Source organism: Chenopodium album, chromosome 13, assembly GCF_948465745.1.
Source record: "Chenopodium album chromosome 13, dcCheAlbu1.1, whole genome shotgun sequence".
NCBI lineage: Eukaryota > Viridiplantae > Streptophyta > Magnoliopsida > Caryophyllales > Amaranthaceae > Chenopodium > Chenopodium album.
This window is the reverse complement of record NC_137846.1, coordinates 17,196,268-17,202,764: the sequence shown is the minus strand read 5'-3', so window position 1 is coordinate 17,202,764 and position 6,497 is coordinate 17,196,268. Positions and strand designations below refer to the sequence as shown.

Below are 6,497 nucleotides of genomic sequence, written 5' to 3'. Positions count from 1 at the left end.
TTATACCTTCAAACTTAATTTTTTTTTTTTTTAAACATATTTGTATATATTTTTCTCTTAGAACCTTCTTATATATTTTCCTTCCTCTAAACCATAACACAATTTCTAGCAATATATGGAATATAGTTTCAATTTAATATGCATAAATATCACTCTTAACCTAAACACAACAATGTACACATTTATGACATTTATTATACGAACATATTGGCGCACCAATAACCTTCCCAACTTCCAAACTACTCCATTTCTGGCCTTTTCTGCCTAACTGTACCCCCTTTTTTCCCTTTTATTTTTTTTCTTTTTTTCTTTTTTTGTTTTTCCTTTTGTTTTTATTTATTTATTTATTTTTAATTGTTAAAATTTATTTATTTTTATGGTCTACACTCTTCACCTGCTTTTTGCCTCACATTACTCCAGGTAGGCGGTAGCTCTTGGTTGTAACTTATAAATTTTTTGTATTTTTTTTTTAATATTTTGATTTTTGAAATGACTTGTTACAGCTTCTCGCCATTTGACAACTTGCTATATATAAATTCCTTATAAGTATGCACTTATCATTTGTGTCAGTCCTATCTAACTATCTTACTACCCCTCTTTACCAAATAACCAAAATAGCTACAAAAAAAACTACCTTAAGCTAAGGTCATCATGGACCAGCTTAAACCAAAACTAGCTAATTCTATCCCACTCACCCCATTAACACTCTTAGAGCGAGCCGCCATCGTGTACGGCGACTCGCCCTCCCTCGTATACAAGGCTACCACGTACACGTGGGCCGATACCAACCAGCGGTGTCTTCAGATGGCTTCTTCTATTATTTCTCTAGGTATTACGCGGGGTGACGTCGTGTCAGTCGTCGCCCCTAATGTACCTGCAGCCTATGAGCTACATTTTGCGGCCCCTATGGCAGGGGCCGTGCTTAATAACATCAATACTCGTCTTGATCCTAGGACGATCTCCGTCCTACTACGTCACAGTGAGTCGAAACTTGTGTTTGTGTATTATCAACTTCAGTCCCTTGTCTTGGAGGCTATATCATTACTCCCTGCCGAGCACCCACGTCCTATTCTAGTACTTGTTACAGATAACGAATACGACTACGACCCCGTCACGCTCAGCGACGAAACCCTCAAAGCTAAGCTTGGTGATAATATCTGCCATCCAAGTAAAGAATTTCGAACGACATACGAACTTATGGTTAAGAATGGTGATCCGGGGTTTAACTGGATCCAACCCGAAAGCGAGTGGGACCCGATGGTGTTAAACTACACCTCCGGAACGACGTCGTCCCCAAAGGGTGTAGTACATTGCCACCGTGGCTCGTTCATCACTACGATGGACTCGCTCGTTGATTGGTCAGTTCCGAAGCAACCGGTCTACTTGTGGACCCTACCAATGTTCCACTCCAATGGGTGGGGCTTTACTTGGGGTATGGCGGCAGTTGGTGGCACTAATATTTGTCTAAAGAAATTCGACGGCGCAACCATTCACGCCGCAATCCGGGCCCACCAAGTGACCCACATGTGCGCAGCACCAATAGTCCTCAACATGCTAACCACCCTAACCTCCGACCCGGGCCCGCTTTCCTGGCCCGTACATGTCCTAACGGGTGGATCACCCCCACCCGCACCCATCCTCCTTAGAGCGGAGTCACTCGGGTTTGTTGTCGGTCATGGGTACGGACTCACCGAGACAGGCGGGGTGATCGTTTCGTGCGCTTGGAAGGCCCAGTGGAACCGTCTCCCCGCCCTTGAACGGGCCCGGCTTAGGGCCCGTCAGGGAGTCCGGACCATCGGAATGACCCGGATAGATATAATAAATCCATACACAGGACAACCTGTCAAGCGAGATGGGAAGACCGTTGGAGAGATCGTCTTTCGAGGTGGGTCCATTATGTTAGGGTATCTTAAAGACCCTGAAGGTACTTCTAAATGCATGAGAAATGATGGTTGGTTTAGGACAGGTGATTTAGGTGTAATGCATAAAGACGGGTACTTAGAGATAAAAGACCGTTCTAAAGATATTATCATAAGTGGTGGTGAAAATATTAGTAGCGTCGAGGTTGAGAACGTGTTGTATACTTTTTCCGTGATCAACGAGGCGGCCGTGGTGGCTAAACCGGACGAGTATTGGGGAGAGACGCCGTGCGCGTTCGTAAGCTTGAGAAAAGGGTTGAAAGAAAAACCAACGGAAAGAGATGTTGTTGAGTATTGTAGGTCAAAAATGGCACATTACATGGTGCCTAAAAATGTTGTGTTTATGGAAGATCTTCCTAAGACTTCAACTGGCAAAATTCAAAAGTATTTACTTAGGAAAATGGCTAACGATTTGAGTAAAGATGAAACTAGTATTTCTACTAGTACTAGTACATCATTGGCTAGTCGTTTATAGAATTTTACTTTACTTAATTTTATGTTGTTGCTTTGTATAATGATGATGATTCTTTTAATTAGGTTTAGTTGTGATTTATTTTTCATAAACCTCTTGTATTTTATATTTTGGGTTCTTTTGCAAATTGGTTGCAATTTCATAAATTTGACAATAAGTTTTACTTGTTCATTTAGATTGATTTTTCATACGTATTTTTCTAAATTTGGTTATTTTGTACTTAGATTTTTTTTCGTATACTTGTAATTGTGAAATATATTGAGAGAATTGAGTAATACTTTGATAGTTGTTCCGTTTGCTAGTAGTAGTTCCTCGGCTTCTTACCCTACCTACCTACACGGCTACACTAATTGTTTCTGGACCTCGTTGTCTACTACTTCGTTTGATGCATATATTTGTGCAACGATAGTTTTCATGATAATATAATCATCATGAAAAATTAGCAAGAATTCACATGCATGAGTAAGTATTTCCTTTTCAACCAGATGAATGAGCGTGATCAAAACTTCTCATATCTCAAATTAAATAGGATCTTGTTAACGAGCGCCCCGGGGTGTTAGATAAGAAATAATTATATTGGTTGAAATGGTATTAAGTTAAGAATGTATGACAAAATCACGCGTCGTTCGGTGTTATTAATATTAATTTTACTCTAATATTTCCACTTTTAATTCTCTTATCTAACGTCCCGGGGGCGCTCATTAGCTTTTGCCTTCAAAAATAATACATAATATCATTTTAGATAATATTTTTAGTTGTCATATAACATCCCAAACGTTTGTTAGCAAAATTCATTTATGAAATTGTATAAATAATTTGAAATTGTGTATCAACAGTACTTCAAAAAAAAAAAAAAAAAACACACTATTATGTTTTTCCTTGTATATAATACATCAGATATACAATTAAGGTCAAACCTTTTCTTTTCAAATTGAAAATTACAAACAGAACAAACATTGTAAAGGAACATAATTTATGAGTACATTTCATTTTCAATAGAGTCAATTCACTTTTATTGCTGCCAAACTATTGAATTGGTCCACTAGTCACGTAAAGAGAAGTGGGTGTGATATAAAGATATTTCAGAAGAAATTCTCTTTCCATATGAGTGTGCAACAAAAAAATAATTAATGTAAATTTCTAGGGTCATATACTGCTTCTGTTTCACAAGAATTTAGGAAAAATGTACTGTATACAAAGGTTACTGGTGTATTATACGAATGGGGTGGATATAATAAGAGAGTAAAAACAAAATTGATTGTGTAAGAAAATAAGTAGAAAATAAGTCGATAAAATAAGTGCTAGTTTGTACTGTGAAGTAATAAAAAAAAGTTTGACAAAAACTAAGCGTAAGCGTAAGTGTTAAGAAAATTATGAAACAAAAGAAAAACGAAAAGTGTTAATTGTATTATGAAACGAAGATATTATAATTTTAGAAGACCAGTGCGTGGTTCCTACAGGCGCCTGAATCGTGCATCGTACAGATGTTTCTTGTGAAAAAAACATATTATATAAATGTAAAAAGCATACAGATATAGTGAAAAGAAAATACTATTAAATTGTAATGAACATATGCCTAAAGGTAAAAAGAACACATTTGCACCAAAAAAGAGTGAAAAGAACATATCTCAATGTTCTTTGATTGTCAATATATAAATAATGTTTGTTGTTTATTGCAAAATGTTTTTGAATTTTGTTTTTAAATTTTTGTGGGTATATATAAATAATGTTCATTGCATAATATTATCATGTTCTTGATTAATATTACAGGTGTTCTTTAGATATAAAAAAAAAATAGATATTTTTCTCAAACAACTATATGTCTTTACAAAATAGTTAAATAGTTGTATGTTTTTTTCAAAATAATTACATGCTCTTTTTGCGTTTTTTGTCTGCAACAGGCATGGTACCACTGCCTATACCTTAAAATTTTCATTAGAAGACATTGCAAATAAATTAGGGTATGCCCACTTCCTAAGGATATTGATGTAATGGGATGATGTTGATCGAGCTTTATCTATACTCCCTCGTATCCCTACCTTTGTCCCTTAAACATTGATTATACATATCGCAATTTTCAATTTATCAACACTTGGACAATAACATGAGTTGACAAAGTTATGTATGAAATTAAAGAAAGAGGCGCTTTAATATGGTCTTCAAAACAATAATCTTTGCTTAAAAAAAATGATAGAGGGAGTACTTACTATCTCTATTTATTTATGTTTGTCTCATCTAAATAAATTATAACGAGTATAATTAGTCCACAATATTTAATTGGCAAAAGCTAATGATCTGAGCACCCTCGGGGCGTTAGATAAGAGAATTAAAGTGGAAATATTAGAGTAAAATTAACATTAATTACACCGAACAACGAGTGATTTTGTCATGCATTCCTAACTTAATATCATTTCAACCAATATAATTATTCCTTATCCAACGTCCCGGGATGCTCGTTAGCAAGATCCATTTTTGAAATACATGTCAAAATGATGCGTCAAACTCACTATAATTAATGTTTATTTCAACTTACAAGTAATATTTTTACAAAAAGGATGCATTGAAAATTGTGAAAAAGAAAAATAGGATAAACATTAAATAATAGATGAGAGTATAGGATTTTCTTCTCTTCTACTTTTCAAACCAAAAAATTCAAACTTCGTGAAAATCATAACATAAATATTCAAATCAAATAAGTTCATATTAGACTTTGAAAAAATTTTAAATTAGTAAACTTAATTAAGGCGAAGAAAAAATAACCTGCATAACTGCATGTATATCAACAATTCAACAGCGCATTGCATAGGCCAAAACTATAATGTTAATTTGTTAAAAGGTATAGGCCATAACTATATTGTTATAAGGTATATATCAACATTTGGTCATTGGCATTTGGCTTGATTATGATTGTTTATTGTTTACTAGGAAGTACTCCACTAATTATCGACCCCAGCCCCGTAATATGTAGTTGGAAAAAACCCTTGAAGAAAGTCGTTATAGTTGGCAACTGTGGACTTGAGTCATTTAAAGTTGATTTATAGTTGACAGCTTGCCGTGAACTATCCACTTATTGATATTGATTTTTTCTTCTGTTCGTACTCCTTAATACGAAGCACTATGTATATTACTCTGTCCCTTCGTTTGCCGTTCGATGTATCTTAATGTCTTTTTGAGCAAGAGTTAAGGTTCCTCTGTCCCTTCATTTTATAAATTAGAATAGAGTATAACTAGCATATACGCCCGTTTGATGCATGAGGAATTATTTATGAAAAACACCCGGTTTACACTAATATTACTGTAAATCGAGCAATAATAGAGTAACTTTTAGCTAATTTTAGGGTAATTTTTAGCCCTTTTTTGGGTAACTTTAAACATAATACAATTTTTATATAAATGGACAACAAGAAAAGTTTAATAAGGGTAATTTAATTACATTCAATCACTAATAATTTATTTTTAGTCATTTAAAATGTGGTTCTTTACTAATAAAGCATAGATAATTTTTATTTGTATTGGGTTACTTTTATACATATTGGGGTAACTTTTATTCATTTCAGGAGTAACTTTTACTCATTTTAGAGTAACTTTATAACGAATGTACAATATTTTATTGTACATCCGATTTTTTTAAAAGTTAAACCCTAGCCTCCATTGTTGAATTTGGAGGGGCTTTCATCGTTTTTCGCTTCTGGGAAAAGCCCCAATCTCTATTTTTTGTATGCCTTTCCCCTTGTTCTGGTTTTGTGACGTCGAGTTTGCTCTATTCTCTTAGCTCAGGCTCCTATCAAGCTTCACTTTTTGTTTGTTTTAGATTTATAATAACTCTCCCTCTTTTAGGAAGAATGATTCTCCCTCAAAAGAAAGAGATTTTCTTCTTCTTTAAGAGTTTTTTTCTCCTTTGAAAAAAAGGTTTTTCTTCTTTCTTTTGAGGGAAGATTTGCTTTTTTGTTTGATGAATTGCAGTAGAGTTGTTGCATATTTTAAGATTTGTGTGGGATTGAAAAAGAAGTGAATCTTTCTATTACAACCCGACAAATTAGGCAAAAAAAAATTTCATGGCTAAAAAGATCGATAGACCCCCCTCGTCGAAGACGGTTGTAAATTAC

At 34.5% G+C, this 6,497-nt stretch overlaps 1 pseudogene; it reads left to right on the top strand.

Annotated features, from left to right (window-relative positions):
- Positions 1-257: 257 nt before the first annotated feature.
- On the top strand, positions 258-2,559 carry LOC145576435 (2-methylpropanoate--CoA ligase CCL4 pseudogene; annotated as a pseudogene).
- Positions 2,560-6,497: the final 3,938 nt, after the last annotated feature.